The 20,093-nt window shown below is 40.2% G+C and overlaps 1 long non-coding RNA gene across 1 annotated transcript; it reads right to left on the bottom strand.

The window, feature by feature from the left end:
- Positions 1-7,614: 7,614 nt before the first annotated feature.
- Positions 7,615-15,878, bottom strand: LOC115420126 (uncharacterized). The gene is made up of 6 exons (XR_003935507.1): positions 15,556-15,878; positions 11,583-11,735; positions 10,063-11,060; positions 9,067-9,225; positions 8,579-8,674; positions 7,615-8,169 (listed from the first exon to the last, which is right to left on the bottom strand). It is a non-coding gene; the product is annotated as an uncharacterized LOC115420126 (long non-coding RNA).
- Positions 15,879-20,093: the final 4,215 nt, after the last annotated feature.

Genomic DNA, 20,093 nt, shown 5'->3' with positions numbered 1-20,093 from the left:
AAAACATGTGAGGAGTTAGGTTCGTTGTGCCTGGCACCACTTGTTTTTTGTTTGTTTGTTTGCTTGTTAACTCTCTAGCACCAAACCTATTGGTTGAATTCATACCAAATTGGGTTTATAGTGAACCAGTGGCCCAGAATAGATGTGATTACATATTGGAAAAAGTCGGTCAAAGTTCAAATTTTGTATGAATTTCTGAAATCTTTTTTTTTTCCCCCATTTAGTTATAATGGGCAAAATTTCAAATGTCTGTAGCAGCAAAAATGGATGAAATTTCAAATGTCTGTAAAACATATATATATTTTTTAATTTACTTAAAACCTGGCAGATATATAGAGGCAATTGATATGCTGACATCAGCACATGCATAGACATGATGACATCAGCTGGATCGATGCCAAAATAACCTACAATATGTGCGAGGGGCAGGGTTTGTTGTGCCTGGCACCACTTGTTTTATTTTATTTTCATTTCTTTATCCTCACTACAGTCGCAGGGGGTGCTGGGGCCTATTCCAGCTACCTATGGGACAAGGCGGGGTACACCCTGGACAGGCCACCACTTAATCATCGCAGGGCTGACATGTAGAGCTGAACAACCAATCACTTTCATATTCACACTGAGGCAATTTTAGGTTGACCAATTAACCTATCAGTGCATGTCTTTGGATGGCAGGAAGAAGCCTGAGTACCCAGAAGAACCCACGCGAACACGAGGAGAACATTCAAACTCCACACATCACATCACACTTGGTCCCTGTTCCAGAAAGCAGGTTCAACAAACTGAGTCCAAGCCTAAACTCCAAGTTGACTGAGTTCAGAAACTCTGGGTAACCGGTTCCAGAAAAGCTTTGAATTAGTTCAATGGACTCTTGAGTATTTTTACCCAGAGTTAGGTGCGTGCACAAACCACAACAGAAAGCCATCATCAATGGAGCCGATACCTGGCTTCACCATGGTAACTGCTGACAAGCGTGCCGGTTATTTCATTCTACTCAAACAAGAGGTTCTAATTCAAGCGTATGGGGGAATACAAAGTGTTATTCAGTAGAAAATCCAACACTGCTGCTGCTAATGAGAGAGAACCATCATGGGAGAAAACTGAAGCTAGAGTCAAGTTCACTGTAAAAAAGAAAAAAATTGAGAAAACATAAAATATCAAGGCAACATGATGCAAGAGATTTTTGAGTTTTCTCAACTTTTGCCTACTGTTGTTGATTTAACTAAGGTTTACAAGTTCTGACAAGAGTTCTGCCGACTTGGATCTTCTTGTTCACCTAATTAGGATAATCCTGGTAGGCTAACAAAGAAATTCTGTTTTCAATACCATGCATTTCGGCCTTCACCAAATGCAGATATTCTTGTTGAACAAACATACAATTATTCCTTCAATGCTATGTATTCCTAAATTCACGAAACACAGATATTCTTGTTGAATAATTATACAATTCTTACTCCAGTGAGTTGAAAATTTACCTATGTCAATAAAGAAAAATGTATGTTGCTGTAATTATATTTGAAAAATGCTCAATAAATAGATATTGAATAAAACAAAGCACAACTGAATGTTATCTGAAATCTTATTTATTTTGGTGAACAGTGCCTCAAGTACATTTCAGAATGTCATGGGTAGTCAGGTCAATTACTGTAAAAAAAAAATTATTGCCGGTTTCTTTTTTTGGGTGCTTTGAGCACTGCAGCAGAGACGTTAAAACTGAAGTCCAGAATCAAAAAACAAGAACAATTAAAGCTGCAAGCAGCATTGGGCGGGACCTCGCACCGGGCGTTCCGCCTCCCCCGCGATCTGCCTCCCGTGACCGTCCACACCTCAGCTCCACTCACACCTCTCCGTCCCCATACCAGTTTCCATCCTTTAGTGTCTGTCCTCCTTACATCTGTACAGAACACCAGCGACCCTCTGCTGAAACCACCATCACCTTTAAAATGACACTTTTATTTTGGAAACCCTACTGTGTGTATGTGCATTTGTTTTGTATGTGAGAGAAAGAATCAGTTTGAAAAATGAATTGAAATTGTATGAATAATTGAGCATTAAAGTGATGATGTCTCACATTTAAGGCTTTTATTTTGGAAAAACCCTGTTGTGTGAGCATGTGTGTCTGTGAGAAAGAGTACTTTTGAATGAAGAAACATTGTACAAAGAGTTGAGCGTTTGATCATAAAAATGAAAAGAAGTTATGTAATAGAAATTTTGTATTATTGGTATTTGGGGTTTTATTTTGAAAAAATGTACTCCGTGTACTTTTGAATGTGTGCAAAATTTCCAGTGTCCAAAATACAATGCAGTAAAACCTGTTTTAAGATGGAGAAAAAAAAAAAAAAAAAAAAAGGTTTGGGTTGTCTGGGACTTGAACCCAGGTCCTCTTGCACCATAGGCAGCTACATGAACCACTACACTAAGGACCACCATAGACAGCTGCCCACCAAGAAGAATTTTATAGGGACTTTGTCATTGTTAAAAGTGAAAGTAAACATAGACTTCAAAAAATCGCCATAATTCCATAACCGTAGGTCGTATCTGAAAAATTCTTTCACTTTTGGATTCTGTAGACTTGTGGGAATTGAGTGAGGTATAACTTTTTATTCAAAAGTCTGGAATGACTGAGTACTAATTGCAGAAACGTAGAGTAACTTTCAAAGGCAGATTGACAACTTCCTGTTGGAGTTAGCTCATGAGTGTCAGTGTATGATTTGTCGGGCTCAATCAGACCAACATTTTGGCATTTGTTTCATGTTTCTGTGACATTCCTACTGGCCGCTAGGGCCGATTTTGTGTGTTTTTTAGTACATAGGTGGCGCTACAGAGTCCATTTTAGCATGGAAGGGGTTAATTTTGATATTGTATGAAAGTGTTCACCAGCCATGACATACATGGCAAATTTGGTGAGTTTTGGAGCATGTTAAGGGGGTCAAATGGCAGTCTAAAGTGGAAAAAGTATGAAAAGAAACAAATTGTTATAAATCAATAACCGTACATCCTATCTCAAAAATTTTTGGATGTGAGAGTTGTGCTGAGTCCCGTGAACGCGTAGATATGTCACATGTGGGGAAAAACTCCAAAGTGAAAAATGAGTTCCAAACATCGCAACTTTGCAGGCTTGTAAAAAAGAAACTAAGACAGTTATGGAAAAGGTGTGAAATCGTTTTATTAAGGACATTTCACTGTATCTTTTGGCGCTATTTAGAAGTCAATACCACAAACGGTGTCATCGGAGTTAGTTTTAGAAATTTTATTTTGAAAGGCATATTGCGAAGTTCCTGTTGCAGATAGGTCATGAGTGTCAGTGGATGATTTGTAGAGCATGATCCAACAAAAATTTTGGCACTGGTTTCATGTCTGTACGACATTCCTACTGGCCACTAGGGCAGTTGCCGTTTTTTTCACATAGGTGGCGCTAGAGAGCCCATTTTGGCACCTATGGGGTTAATTTTTTCATTTTATCAAATTTTTCGCCAGGCCTGACATGTGTGCCAAATTTGGTGAGTTTTTGTGCATGTTCAGGGGGTCAAAATCCAGGTCAAAGTGGTGTGTGAATAATAATAATAATTAAAGCTGCAAGCAGCATTGGGCGGGACCTCGCACCGGGCGTTCCGCCTCCCCCGCGATCTGCGTCCCGGGAATGTCCACACCTCAGCTCCACTCACACCTGTCCGTCCCCATACCAGTTCCCACCCTTTAGTGTCTGTCCTCCTTACATCTGTACAGAACACCAGCGACCCTCTGCTGAAACCACCATCACCTTTAAAATGACACTTTTATTTTGGAAACCCTACTGTGTGCATGTGCATTTGTTTTGTATGTGAGAGAAAGAATCAGTTTGAAAAATGAATTGAAATTGTATAAATAATTGGGCATTAAAGTGATGATTTCTCACATTTAAGGCTTTTATTTTGAAAAAACCCTATTGTGTGAGCATGTGTGTCTGTGAGAAAGAGTACTTTTGAATGAAGAAACATTGCACAAACAGTTGAGTGTTTGGTCATAAAAATGAAAAGAAGTTATGTAATAGAAATTTTGTATTATTGGTAATTAGGGTTTTATTTAGAAAAAATGTACTCAGTGTACTTTTGAATGTGTGCAAAATTTCCAATATCCAAAATACAATCCAGTAAAACCTGTTTTAAAATGGAGAAAGAAGAAAAAAAAAAAAAAAAAAAAAAAATTGGATTGTCTGGAATTTGAACCTGGGTCCTCTTGTTTCATAGGCAGCTACATGAACCACTGAACTAAGGACAGACACATACAGCTGTGCACCAGGAAGAGTTTTATAGGGACTTGATCATTGTTAAAAGTGAAAGTAAACATAGTCTTCAAAAAATTGCCATTATTCCATAACCGTAGGTCGGATCTGAAAAATTCTTTCACTTTTGGATTCTGCAGACTTGTGGGAATTTAATGAGGTATAACTTTTTATTCAAAGGTCTGAAATGACTAAGCAGTAATTGCAGAAACGTATAGTAACTTTCAAAGGCAGATTGCCAACTTCCTGTTGGAGTTAGCTCATGAGTGTCAGTGTATGATTTGTCGGGCTCAATCAGACCAACATTTTGGCATTTGTTTCATGTTTCTGTGACATTCCTACTGGCCGCTAGGGCAGATTTTGTGTGTTTTTTAGTACATAGGTGGCGCTACAGAGTCCATTTTGGCACACAAGGGGTTAATTTTGATATTGAATGAAAGTGTTCACCAGCCATGACATACATGGCAAATTTGGTGAGTTTTGGAGCATGTTAAGGGGGTCAAATGGCAGTCTAAAGCCGAAAAAGTATGAAAATAAACAAACTGTTATAAATCAATAACCGTACCTCCTATCTCAAAAAGTTTTGGATGTGAGAGTTGTGCTGAGTCCCGTGAACGCGTAGATATGTCACATGTGGGGAAAAACTCCAAAATGAAAAATGAGTTCCAAACATGGCAACTTTGCGGGCTTGTAAAAAAGAAACTAAGACAGTTATGGAAAAGGTGTGAAATCGTTGTATTAAGGAGAGTTCACTGTATCTTTTGGCGCTATTTAGAAGTCAATACCACAAACGGTGTCATCGGAGTTAGTTTTAGAAATTTTATTTTGAAAGGCATATTGCGAAGTTCCTGTTGCAGATAGGTCATGAGTGTCAGTGGATGATTTGTAGAGCATGATCCAACAAAAATTTTGGCACTGGTTTCATGTCTGTACGACATTCCTACTGGCCACTAGGGCAGTTGCCGTTTTTTTTCACATAGGTGGCGCTAGAGAGCCCATTTTGGCACCTATGGGGTTAATTTTTTCATTTTATCAAATTTTTCGCCAGGCCTGACATGTGTGCCAAATTTGGTGAGTTTTCGTGCATGTTCAGGGGGTCAAAATCCAGGTCAAAGTGGTGTGTGAATAATAATAATAATAATAATATAAAAACGAACGAAAAACAATAGGGCCTTGCTTGCAGGCAAGGCCTCTCACTGCGTGAGAGGGCCTTACCTTTCGGCTCGGTCCCTAATTAAAGCTGCAAGCAGCATTGGGCGGGACCTCGCACCGGGCGTTCCGCCTCCCCCGCGATCCGCCTCCCGTGACCGTCCACACCTCAGCTCCACTCACACCTCTCCGTCCCCATACCAGTTCCCACCCTTTAGTGTCTGTCCTCCTTACATCTGTACAGAACACCAGCGACCCTCTGCTGAAACCACCATCACCTTTAAAATGACACTTTTATTTTGGAAAACCTACTGTGTGTATGTGCATTTGTTTTGTATGTGAGAGAAAGAATCAGTTTGAAAAATGAATTGAAATTGTATGAATAATTGAGCATAAAAAAGATGATGTCTCACATTTAAGGCTTTTATTTTGGAAAACCCCTATTGTGTGAGCATGTGTGTCTGTGAGAAAGAGTACTTTTGAATGAAGAAACATTGTACAAAGAGTTGAGCGTTTGATCATAAAAATGAAAAGAAGTTATGTAATAGAAATTTTGTATTATTGGTATTTGGGGTTTTATTTTGAAAAAATGTGCTCCGTGTACTTTTGAATGTGTGCAAAATTTCCAGTATCCAAAATACAATGCAGTAAAACCTGTTTTAAGATGGAGAAAAAAAAAAAAAAAAAAACACTTTGGATTGTCTGGGACTTGAACCCAGGTCCTCTTGCACCATAGGCAGCTACATGAACCACTGAACTAAGGACAGCCATTGACAACTGCCCACCAAGAAGAATTTTATAGGGACTTTGTCATTGTTAAAAGTGAAAGTAAACATAGTCTTCAAAAAATCGCCATAATTCCATAACCGTAGGTCGTATCTGAAAAATTCTTTCACTTTTGGATTCTGCAGACTTGTGGGAATTGACTGAGGTATAACTTTTTATTCAAAAGTCTGGAATGACTGAGTACTAATTGCAGAAACGTAGAGTAACTTTCAAAGGCAGATTGCCAACTTCCTGTTGGAGTTAGCTCATGAGTGTCAGTGTAGGATTTGTCGGGCTCAATCAGACCAACATTTTGGCATTTGTTTCATGTTTCTGTGACATTCCTACTGGCCGCTAGGGCCGAGTTTGTGTGTTTTTTAGTACATAGGTGGCGCTACAGAGTCCATTTTAGCATGCAAGGGGTTAATTTTGATATTGTATGAAAGTGTTCACCAGTCATGACATACATGGCAAATTTGGTGAGTTTTGGAGCATGTTAAGGGGGTCAAATGGCAGTCTAAAGTGGAAAAAGTATGAAAAGAAACAAATTGTTATAAATCAATAACCGTACATCCTATCTCAAAAATTTTTGGATGTGAGAGTTGTGCTGAGTCCCGTGAACGCGTAGATATGTCACATGTGGGGAAAAACTCCAAAGTGAAAAATGAGTTCCAAACATCGCAACTTTGCAGGCTTGTAAAAAAAAAAACTAAGACAATTATGGAAAAGGTGTGAAATCGTTTTATTAAGGACATTTCACTGTATCTTTTGGCGCTATTTAGAAGTCAATACCACAAACGGTGTCATCGGAGTTAGTTTTAGAAATTTTATTTTGAAAGGCATATTGCGAAGTTCCTGTTGCAGATAGGTCATGAGTGTCAGTGGATGATTTGTAGAGCATGATCCAACAAAAATTTTGGCACTGGTTTCATGTCTGTATGACATTCCTACTGGCCACTAGGGCAGTTGCCGTTTTTTTCACATAGGTGGCGCTAGAGAGCCCATTTTGGCACCTATGGGGTTAATTTTTTAATTTTATCAAATTTTTCGCCAGGCCTGACATGTGTGCCAAATTTGGTGAGTTTTCGTGCATGTTCAGGGGGTCAAAATCCAGGTCAAAGTGGTGTGTGAATAATAATAATAATAATAATAATATAAAAACGAACGAAAAACAATAGGGCCTTGCTTGCAGGCAAGGCCTCTCACTGCGTGAGAGGGCCTTACCTTTCGGCTCGGTCCCTAATAATATAAAAACGAACGAAAAACAATAGGGCCTTGCTTGCAGGCAAGGCCTCTCACTGCGTGAGAGGGCCTTACCTTTTGGCTCGGTCCCTAATGAAAAAGTATGGGGGAAAAAAAAGTGTCCAGTGGCATATAGTCACTCATACATACACCCTGACTGTCCAACATAAAAATTTCCATCACCTACTCATCCTTATGCCAGTTGAAACAGAGGTGAAGTTTTTTTATTTTTTTTTATTTTTTGCATTTATACATTAGTTTTACTTGAACAATAATGAATTTTAACAGTTCAAACACTAAATATTCAACTCTTGGTAAATGGCAAATGATTATATCAGAGGAAAAGGGGTTTAACTACTGTTTTTTTACATGACTCAACTAAAATGCACTTCAACAGGCTAAAGAACACAAGTTAAAGTCATGTCTGGCTTCCCCATTAACAGTCACAGCAAAAGCTTTGTTTTCAGAGACCTTATGCGCTGTGAGCATTGAGAGCCACCGAGCTCAAAAAAGATGGCTTGAATTGCTTCAAAGGTATACTTCATCTGCTTTGGATAATCAATATTGAGGGCATACAGAAGGCCAAAGAGGTATGCCAAGGCAGTAGAGAGGTCTGGAATGTTATGTAGCACGATGTCCCCTTCCAACACAACTGTCTGGTCTCACACAGACGTACCAACATCGTCATCTTGTAGGATGGTGAGGATGGCAACAGATGCACCGTTCAGCACTGGTTCCAAAATGTCAGTGTCCTGAAGAAAAGTAACAGATGCATTATTGAGAGCTAAAAACTTAAGAAAAAATACATTTCTACTGATTTAAACTTAAACGTCCATACCATGCTAGTCATTTGACACATGAAGATTTTAAAAAGAAAAAGCATCTTTTTCTTTAATTAATGACACAGTAGCTTTCACCCACCAACCTTGTGATGAGTTTTGTACAAAAGTATTTTCTGCTATGGAACACCCACCAACAATGCCCAACTGCTTCTCAGCAGAAAAAAGGGAGCGAGAGTTATAGACAACTGCAATCCTCACTATAAAATGATCTGGTCTGCACTGAGGAGGTGTATATTTCCATTTTGGATGAACTCATCCTTTAAAACATCTCATGGGAATTAGGAATTAGTTTTACTTGCATTACTTTTTTTGTACTTACCAAGAACTTCAGGAAAACCTTTGTTGCCTCTTCTCGGAGGAAAATGGGCAGGCCTCTCAATGCTGCTGTCTTTCGGTGGGATACAATGATGGATGTCTAAAGAGTATTCGGTGGACAACAAGCATTTCAATTAGTGTAGTAACATAGTGTACTTATACACAATGCAAAATCAGAATTCTGTTATAGTAATGAAGATAAAGCACAGGTCAGACCCAGCAACATGTAAAATTTAAAGAAAAAAAAAAAACAAAAAAAACAATAACACTGCGACCATTTTAACAATTTTACTTTACTTTTACAAATTAAAATTCTGTTAAATCTAATACCACCAAATAAGAACATAAAGCAATGACTGCTGACATTCATTTTTACTGACACATGTCCACTAATGTGTTTTTGCTTAAGTCAACATCTTTTTCTGTTTCTCTTATGAGAAAAGTATATTCATACTCTTCTAAAAATGTCAGGCAAAGGAGCCCTTCACTCACCTGTTCATCAAGTTTATCCAGGAGGTCTTCCATCTTCTCACCAAGAGCTCCCTTCTTAGACTGGTACAGTTTCAGCAGGCCAGGCACAAATTTGTCAAATGATGCATTGAAAGTCCGCAGGAGGTCTTTGCTTGTGATCCAATGAAATTCTTCAGATATCTAAACAAGACCATCAACAAAATATTGCCATTTATTCAGCACAGAAAATTCCTGGGTAGCTGTCTTGTGCAGTTTGCACCATGTTCAATGCCTGACCATGTTATCAACAGCAAAACCTACTTCAAAAAGCTCTTGTGAATATGTCTTTTGCACAGGAATGGAAATACCCTCCACAAAAACCAGTATCAATTTGCAAATGCATATTATCATGTTCCAGTGTTGCACCGAAATCTGTGGCCAATTAGATTCTGTGACCTGCCTTAGTATTCTTTCCCTAACAATCTCAGTCTATAGAAGCCCCATTTCCACCAGTAAAAGAAAAAAAATCCATGCTAAATCAAAATTATGAGAGGAAGTCCAAATTTGGTTGGTTTTCTCCAGATGAAACTACTTTAAATTTTCGTCTCATAATGACTTTGTATTTCACAATTTTGATTTAGCATGGGGATTCTTTTTTCTTGTACTCGCAGAAATGGGCTTCCATAGGAGTGAAATGTTTAGAGTAAGAATATTAGGACAGGTCAAAGAATCTAATGAGTCACAGATTTTGATGCAACATTGGCAAGAGAGTACGGCATTTGTAAACATGGACCTTGAGGATTCTTGGGAGGACATAACATAACAAAAACACTAGCATTACAAATTTTTTGGACTGATGGTGTAGTGGGTGCAGTGTGTTGGAGGGGTCTTGAGTGGAGTGGTAGCGCAAGGTATAATAAAGCTTGCCAATACATTACCCCGGCAAATACTGTACTTCTTCAATTATAATTAATCTAGTATAATAACTAGTGCCTAATTTGAATAACAGAATTACTGAATAAATTAGGACAGCCTTACCTACTCAGAGGAAAACCACGCAGGCCATTTCTCCTGGACCTCAGATACCATAGGTTGACAGTCCATGACCTCTATCCACCTGAGGGAAAATGTCAGTGCCATCTTCTGCTGTATGACTGTCATGTTCTTTTGTTTCTTCTTCATTTCATCGACCAGAGCAACTCTTTCCTCTTCAAGAGTAGAATCATCATTGTGTTGTGGATAATCTGGGACATGATTGACCTCTCCACGTTTGGGCTTTTTAAGGGTGAAAGAACTGCCCTTTTCATCTCCCCCTTGTCTTTTCCTGTTTACATTTACCACATTGCAGCCTGTCTGACGAAGCTTTGATCTGTAGTTTACAAGTTTGTGCTTGATACTTGCTTTCCATCCCTCATAGCCTGTGATGCTACCTGGCTCCTTCATACATGGATACTTGAGAACCAGTGCAGAGGCAACTGACTCAAGCTCATCTTTCTTAGGGTAGCCTTTGATGTCAAAAACTCTGCAATTTTATCCAAAATCTCTGTCATCATGTAACTTGTCACTGCAAGGCCCTTCTTAGATTTTTCGTATGTCACATTAGCCTTACAAAATTTTAGTTCAACATCATATGGAAACTTGGGGACAAGAAATGGAGAGGGCCACTTTTAGACATGCCTTAAGTTCATCTGGATAGAATCAGTCCAGCTAGGCCTGAAATCTTCAGAGTGAACACTGTGTCCTGGGAAAAGACTGAACTGACTGAGGACACTGAAGCAGTGGATTAGTTAAGTGGAGATGAATCACAGTTCCACATTATATGCAGGACTGCACGCTCAGCTGGTAATTCAGATATTGCTGTCAGGTTGCAATAGTGCATTTCCAAACTCTGGATCCTCAAACTGTAGTGAGAAATCACCTGGAAGTTTGAGTCGCTCTTTAAGTATATCAATCAATTGCCCCACAGATGCTGGTACTTCAGGAAGCTGGACTTGCCAGGCTTCTCTGGTAGAAAGAACTACCCGAAGTAACAAAGTCTGAAATGAGGAGAGAGAAAAGGTGGTAGAAAATTAATAGTCAAACCTGATTAGGCTTGACTGCAAATGAGGGCCTTTTGCAGATTAATCTGCTGATTACATTTGATTTGCTAATAATTTAGTGTACAAATGTAAAAAAAAAAAAAATAAATAAATAAAGCTAAAGTCTATATCCAGGCTTTCATTTCCTTCAATCACTGTACTCAACTGGCCTATACTTGGGAAAGACCTTCAATTCATTCAGCACAAAATTAATGTTTAATGAGGAGAGAAGAGAGGAGAGAGAATGAGTGTGAGAGGAGAGAAGAGAGAGGAGTTGGTGAGGAGAGGAGAGACAGAGGGGGATGAGTGGGGAGAAGAGAGATAGTAAGGAGAAGAAAGAAGAGTGTGGAGAAGAAAAGAAAGAGCAAGAGGAAAGGGGAGCAGAGGACACGAGAGGAGAGAGTTGGTAAGGAGAGGAGAGAAAGAAGGTGGATGAGAGGGGAGATGAGGAGGAGTCAGGGTGGAGGGGAGAGAACATACCATTTTGAGTTGCTTTAATGGAGAAGGAACGTCCTTGGGGTCACCATCAGCTTTCCACCAACTGTGTATGCTGTTAGAGGGTGGTAATCCGTCAGCACATCTGGATCCAGGACAAGAAGGTCTGCACAGGCGTGTTCAACAAGCTCATAGGACCTGAAATGTTCAGTGTTTCAGGAACACAGTCTTGTTATTTGGCAAAAATCGAGTGGCTTTCTACCACCCATTTAAATTCCTGCTTATTTTGTTACATCTATAACTATTTACGTCACTACATTTGCTCATATAAGGTCAAGACTTTCGATGAACATTTCTCCGAGTATGCCATAATTGTTAGTCAGCAGCAGTGGTTGTAGTCCATACTGAAAATATGTCCAAACGTCAAGCCGATTACCTGTAATATTCAGTTGTTGTTCTAACAGCACAGAGCTGCACAGCCAACAACCTGGAGGGGGTGGGGTGTGAAGTGGCTCATGTACATTTAAAGGGCCAGCGCTTAAAACAATCTTTCAGGTGTCATTACTCAGAAATAGGTTTGAAAATGGGCCTGTGGAGTTTAATTAATGAAGAATTCAGACCCAAGCATAGCATTTACATTTTATGTACACCACAGGGAAATCTTTTAAAATGCATAATACCATTTAAAAAGTAAAAAAAAAATCACTGCTTTAATTAAAACTACAGCATGTACAGTGGGGCAAAAAAGTATTTAGTCAGCCACTGATTTTGCAAGTTCTCCTACTTAGAAAGATGAGAGAGATCTGTAATTTTCATCAGAGGTACACTTCAACTATGAGAAACAAAATGAGAAAAAAAAAATCCAGGAAATGACATTGTAGGATTTTTAAAGAATTTATTTGTAAATTATGGTGGAAAATAAGTATTTGGTCACCCACAAACAAGCAAGATTTCTGGCTCTCACAGATCTATAACTTCGTCTTTAAGAAGCTCTTCTGTCCTCCATTCGTTACCTGTATTAATGGCACCTGTTTGAACTTGTTATCTGTATAAAAGAGTCCTGTACACAGCCTCAAATAGTCAGACTCCAAACTCAACCATGGCCAAGACCAAAGAGCTGTCGAAGGACACCAGGAAAAAAATTGTAGACCTGCACCAGGCTGGGAAGAGTGAATCTACAATAGGCAAGAAGGTTGGTGTGAATAAATCAACTGTGGGAGCAATTGTAAGAAAATGGAAGACATACAAGACCATTGATAATCTCCTTCGATCTGGAGCCCCATGCAAGATCTCATCCTGTGGGGTCAAAAGGATCATGAGAACAGTGAGCAAAAATCCCAGAACTACACAGAGGGACCTGATGAATGGCCTGCGGAGAGCTGGGATCAACGTAACAAAGGCTACCATTAGTAACACACTACGCCGAAAAGGGACTCAAATCCTGCAGCGCCAGGCGTGTCCCCCTGCTTAAGCCAGTACATGACCAGGCCCGTCTGAAGTTTGCCAGAGAGCATATGGATGATCCAGAAGAGGATTGGGAGAATATCATGTGGTCAGATGAAACCAAAATAGAACTTTTTGGTAAAAACTCAACTCGTCGTGTTTGGAGGAAAAAGAACGCTGAGTTGCATCTCAAGAACACCATACCTACTGTGAAGTACGGGGGTGGAAACCTCATGCTTTGGGGCTGTTTTTCTGCAAAGGGGACAGGACGACTGATCCGTGTTAAGGGAAGAATGAACGGGGCCATGTATCGTGAGATTTTAAGCCAAAACCTCCTTCCATCAGTGAGAGCATTGAAGATGGAACGTGGCTGGGTCTTCCAGCATGACAATGATCCCAAACACACCGCTCGGACAACAAAAGAGTAGCTCCGTAAAAAGTATTTCAAGGTCCTGGAGTGGCCTAGCCAGTCTCCAGACCTCAGCCCCATAGAAAATTTGTGGAGGGAGTTGAAAGTCCGTGTAGCCCAGCGACAGCCCCAAAACATCACTGCTCTAGAGGAGATCTGCATCGAGGAATGGGCCAAAATACCAGCTACAGTGTGTGCAAACCTAGTGAAGACTTACAGGAAACATTTGACCTCTGTCATTGCCAGCGAAGGTTATGTTACAAAGTATTGAGTTGAACTTTTGTTATTGACCAAATACTTATTTTCCACCATAATTTACAAATAAATTCTTTAAAAATCCTACAATGTGATTTCCTGGATTTTTTTTTTCTCATTTTGTCTCTCATAGTTGAAGTGTACCTCGGATGAAAATTACAGACCTCTCTCATCTTTCTAAGTAGGAAAACTTGCAAAATCAGTGGCTGACAAAATACTTTGTTGCCCCACTGTAGGTTAAAACATTGCTGGATTGTCATATCTCTGTCTGTTCTACTGCTCCTTTTTTCTCTCTCTGGCCCTTTAACTCAGACACACCTCCTCGTCAGTGTATTCCACCTCACCTGTGAGCGCAGCTGTGACTCATCAGGTGGGGCGTATGTAGTAACCTCTTTGTCTTTTGTTCATTGCCAGATTGTTCTCTGCTCTGTGCGTGACTATCCAGCATTTACTCTTTCCTGTTTTTGAACCTGACCTGCCTGCCTGTTTGCCTGACTACGTCCGCCTGCCTCCATCCTGGTAACCAACCTGCCCTTCGCCTGACCACGTCTGCCTATCCGCCTCCCAGTTACCAACCTGCTTTCCGTCCTCGACTACACCTATTGCCTCCGCTCCTCTGGCTTCATCTGGCTTTCCCGGTTTTGACCCCTCGTCCATCCCAGACTCACCTGCTGCCTGTTCCTAGTCTGTTGCTCGTCTGCTGTAAATAAAGACTGTTATAAACTAAGCATTTGGTCTGAAGGTCTGCTTTTGGGTCTTCTACTGTACCTGTTACATGGATTGAATAAAAGTGGTGGATAGAATAAAATCTGAGTTGTTTTAAGGTCCAATCCCACTGGAGAAAAACACACACAGAGGAAACTGAATATGAAATATAAAAACATCATTTAGAAAGGTACCGTACTTTCCAATCAATAAGCTGCTACTTTTTTCCACACACTGTGAACCCACAGCTCTAAAATGATTCGGCTAATTTATGTTGTATGGGCTAAAGATCGATCCGGCTGACAAAGAAGGAAATAGAACTGCTGCACGTAAGCTTGGCATCAATGAATTGGTGGTGAGACGTTGGACACGGGGTGGGTGTGGCTTATAGTCTGGAAAGTATGGTAATTGCATATTATTCTAGGCCTTAATTGTACATCATTTATTCCTGTTTGACACTGGCTAATGTTCAAAGTAAAAATTCCGCGGCTATTTAAACCCACAGCAAATGCTGTTTTAGCACGTATACTGTATGTCCTCTTACCTCTTATCCTGCTAAGTAGATTAATATTTCAGTTGCAAGTGTAGCACTTACTACATGTTAAGCACATTGGACCAATTACTAGGTTCGGCAGAGAGCAGTAATAAATGGTTAATTAAATAGAGATAATACACCACAGACCAACTTAATTTTAAATGGCGACTTATTTATATGTGAAAAAAACAGAAATGTTTACAAACAATACATTGTACCAAAAGACATTTACAAAGACATTCAACACAAAGAACACGCCCCTTTGCATGTCAATAGTTAGTTAGTTAGTTAGTTTAGCATTTCAGTACCCAACCTATTACCAATTAATCAGGCAATAGTATAAACAGAAAATAATACGTTCAGAATTAACATCAGCAAAACATCCACAGTACAACAAGTTCAATACATATAATATGAACCAACTTGGTGAATGAATTTCAGAAATATCAAGTGTTTGAAAGTTCTAATTAATCTGTCTCTCAGCAAATCAATGCAGAAAATCCGCAAAAGCTAGCGACCGTGCTAGGCGGTCCATGCAGAGTCCATTCGGAGTCCACATGATCCGAAGAACAAAGGGAAAGAAAGAGATCCGCAGTTTAAGTGAAACCACTTTTACAGCATTGTAGAAATCTACTTGAATACAGAATATTGAGGGGTTTAATCAGTCCAACCTCTGTTTTGCTGAATAATGACTCCGTCCTCCACAAAAGAAAGGAATCCTCACGATGAAACAGGTCTGGTTATTCCAGATTATTCCTAAAATGGGTGGCTCGCCATCACGATCAGTCCGTGTCCATGTGCGTTCGCATGTGCAGTTCGCTGTTCTTCAGCAGTTCTTAATTAAACTTAACAAATACTGTTCAACATAACCACAGTCTATCACAACAGACGAAACGGGAACGAAAGAAAACACTTTCAAACACAAAATAAAAGGCTGAAAACTTAATATTCCTCTGTCGACTCTGCTCACTGGTTCAGCTCTGTACCGTCATCCTCCATCTTACACACCTGTCTCTCTTTGCAACAGTCTTCCTGCAACAGGAACTACTACAGCCGTTCTGATTGGCCGACAGAGCCACAGTCTCTTAAAGCAATAGGATGCTCATTTTAATTAACTAGTTGACAGAGTAATTCACTAACAAAGATGAAATATTGCTTTTAATCTTATTTATCTGCTTTCATCACTGCTTTTATAACAAATATGAAATTTAAAATAATGAAATTTGGCTCAACATATTTATACTATTTATTAATAATATTTATTAACTTAAGCTATTTTGACCTGGGTTACACAGGGCAGAAGCTGTAGAAAACTCTACTGTTGTAGATAATCTACTCAATACTCAGATCTTGCCACATATGGTTGTTTAAAATATACTTACGTAGATTGTTCTCCTTCATCATAGGAGGAGGATGATGATTGTGAGAAGACACTGTCTGCTGCCTCAGAGGGATCCAGAGGCCAACAGAGGTCAGGAGTTTTTTGTGTTGTTTTTTACGTATAGCTAAGAGTAAATCTCTACCCATTCACAATGCATTCTTTTATGGAATTTTGATTTTGACGTGAAAGTGTGACAAGTGATGAGAATAAATGACAGGTTAAATAGCTTGTGCATTCTTATCCTTTTTAACAGAGCACAGCTGGCCAACAGCAATAGAAGGATCCATCAACTTCCACAGCACAGCATGTCAAAGGGAGATTTTCAGTTAATGCCAGGTTAAGTCTTCATGTACAACTGTGGATTTTAAATGCTATATGGTACATGCTATATGTTTTTCCAGTTGTCAGTTAAAGAGCTGCAAGGGAGGCATTTCCTGAAAAAGATACAAAAAATGGACAATGACATGTTGCATATGGGTGGGCAGATTGGCCTATGGTCATCTGAACCCGGGCTCTAGTCCAACAGTGGACCATATTAAAACACTTTTGGGGCCTCAGCTCTGGGTCGGGGGTCAGCAGAGAAGGCTATCGTGGATATTCTCTGTCTCCCAGTAGGTACCATCAATCTCTCCTGTAAGTAAAGTGGATACATGTTGGTGTGTTTTTATCAGGGAGACAAAAATGATAATTGCACAAAGCGTTCAGTTACTTAACACATGGAAATCTGTCTCTCAGGCTACACTCTGGATATATGTGGAGTCATATACAGAGCCAGGACAATAGGCTCCTACATTTGTAATGATGTGTGCCGGATCATAAATGAACTTGATAGTGCAGAGAATGGCATTATTATAATTAGCGACTGGTTTTTGTGACGTTTTCTCATGTCATTTTCAACATATTAGTTACAATACCTGGATGTTGATGCTGTGAAAGGACTTCCTATGAGCATAGTCTCCTTGGTGTTGCACAGGAGCAGTAATTGGAATGTGTGTTCCAACTACACACTATTAAATTCGGAAGACCAGTAAAATGAAGATTATCATTTATCTCAGTCTGAGTTTACAGCATAATGTCTCTAACATTATTTAAAAGATAGTTTAGGATTTAATACAGAGTATAAGATTGAAATGATATGAATAAACTTTATGTCCAACATAAGTAGGAATAACACATAAAGGTGAACAAAAGGAAAAAAATAAATAACGAATTTAAACAGAACACTCCAAAATATTGAAGGTAATCACCAACAAAAGAAAAACAATTCACATACTGTACAGCTAAGTCACTGTAGCACTTTAAAAACACTTTATGTCCGAAATGGAGTAGGAAGAAGCCCAACCTATATTGTTCAACCCCAAATACATAGAAATAGATAAATAGATATTCATTAGGAAATGATAGCACATCTATTCAAGGTCTTAAAATTCTCTCCCGCCATAAATCGCTGCTTATTGACTGTGCTTTTAAATCTATGGGATTGTATTTGTCTGGACAATCCATGTCTAACAGCATGTTTCAGGGGGGGAGGAGACAGGTGACATCTGGGGTTTCTTAAAGGTGCGGAAGTCTTTCGTCACCAGTTTTTCATCAAATCTGTAAAACCCCAGTCATAGCCTAAGTATCAGGAATCCGTAAGTCCTTCTGCGATTACTCACCTGAATCTCTTCCCTCACAGTGAACAATTTCAAAGTGTGCTCCACCATAAACAAACCATTTGTTTACAAACAGAGCAGGGAAGTAACTCGGGAATCTTCGGAATTTTGTCACGATGTGCATTGTGGGAAGCGGAGGTTCGCACAGCCACCTGGCAGCGGCCGTGCAACCATATGATATCATATGGCTGCAACAAACATGACATGGAAACAGCTGAAACGCGGAAACGGCTGGACCGAAGCGGAGTAAGCAGAGTAAGCGGAGCTCCACCTGGCAGTGGAAGCTGCAACAAACACGACGCGGAAACAGCTGGAGCTCTGCTTCCATCCAGCTGTTTCCATGTTTCAGTCATTTCCGCGTCATGTTTGTTGCAGCCATATGATAACATATGGTTCTGCGGCCAGGCAGCTGCGCAAACCTCCGCTTCCAACAATGCACGTTGTGACAAAATTCCGAAGATGCCCGAGTTACCTACCGGCTCTGTTTGTAAACAAATGGTTTGTTTATGGTGGAGTACACTTCAAAACTGTTCATCGTGAGGGAAGAGATTCAGGTGAGTAATCACAGAAGGACTTACGGATTCGTGACACTTTGGCTTCAACTGGGGTTTTACAGATTTGATGAAAAATTGGTGACGAAAGTCTGCCACAGCTTTAAAGAAAACCTGCCACTGAGCAGGTTATGTTCACAGAGTAAGTTACCATGGTGACAGACTCAGGGTTTGACTTACCTCTCCTTCTGGAATGGAAAACCCTGAGTTTCCCTCATGTCAGGGTTAACATACTCGGAGTTTTCACATAACCTGCTTTCTGAAACAGGCCTTAGGAGACTCACTTACACATCAGTGATCACACAAGACTGCAAAAACCCTGGGTTGGTCAAATGTTTCATTCAACTTTTAGGAATCAATCTAGAGGCACAGTGATACTTATACACAAACGTATACAGTTCTGTCCTGAACAAGTCATTTCTGACCCAAATGGTCATTTAAATTATAGTAGTGGGAAAGTGGTTTAAAACACCTGTCATTCTGACATATTTATGCTCCAAACTGGGAATACCCAAGTTTTATGACATCTCTATTATCTCAACAACCGAGCCTAAATTCACACTGTTTAATTTTCATTGTAGCTTGTAATTTGACAATAGACCCCACGCTTGACAAATCTAAACCAAAGAACTTGTCTCAGTTCAATATGGCAAAAGCTCTTACTTCACTCATGGATCAGATTAGCTGTGTAGATGCCTGGTGCTTTTACCACCTAACAGCCAAAGAGTTTGGATTCTACTCCTCGTTCCACAACACTCATTCTCGTTGTGATGTCTGAGATATGGTTATATACATATAGAGTTATAGTTTATAATTAATGGTTCATGAAGTTCAGCTGCATTAAGTAATGTTCCTGTGCCTTTAAGAGACAGCCGGATGCACAGCGAGTGATGTAAAGCGCGGATGCAGATGTGTTGAGTAAAGCTAACCCACGAAGCTACCACGGTGTGATTATTGAGTCCACACAGACAGAATATTTGGCGAACGAGGATGGCTGCTTTCGTTCTACAGCCACCGGGTGACCCAGCTGTCCCCTGGGACCGATGGCTGACATCGTTTGAGGATTATTTGCTTGCTTTGGGACAGTCCGGCTTAGCAGATGCTCAGAAGTGCGCGCTCCTGCGCCATTGCCTCGGACAAGAGGGGCAGCGGATTTTCGCCACACTCACATTGTCGGACGACAAGTATGCCACAGCCGTAGCTGCCCTAAAGTCTCATTTCAGCACGGGACGAAGCCGACGGATGCATCGCTTTGAGTTTCGTCGGAGAGCCCAGCAGTCCGGTGAGACAGTCGCCCAGTACGTATCAGCACTATGTGAGTTAACGAGACACTGTGATTTTGGGGCTTTAAAGGACGGACTTATTGTGGATCAGCTCATTGAGAAAACGTCATGTAACCAGCTGAGAGAGAGGCTGTTGTTAGAGCCAGACACTATGACACTAGCAGATGCCCTGGCAATTGGAAAGCAGGTGGAAACGGTGTTAATGGAGGCGCGCCATTTCGTCCGCGCCGTGCACGCGCCTGTGACGTCATCGGCAGCGTCTGTCCAAAATGTGGCCCAGGAGTCAGCAGGGACTACTGATGTGGTGAGTGACAGTTTGGACGTGCAGAGAGTGGACTG

Source organism: Sphaeramia orbicularis, chromosome 5 (assembly GCF_902148855.1).
Source record: "Sphaeramia orbicularis chromosome 5, fSphaOr1.1, whole genome shotgun sequence".
Taxonomy (NCBI): Eukaryota; Metazoa; Chordata; class Actinopteri; order Kurtiformes; family Apogonidae; genus Sphaeramia; species Sphaeramia orbicularis.
This window is presented reverse-complemented; position numbering and strand designations above follow the sequence as displayed.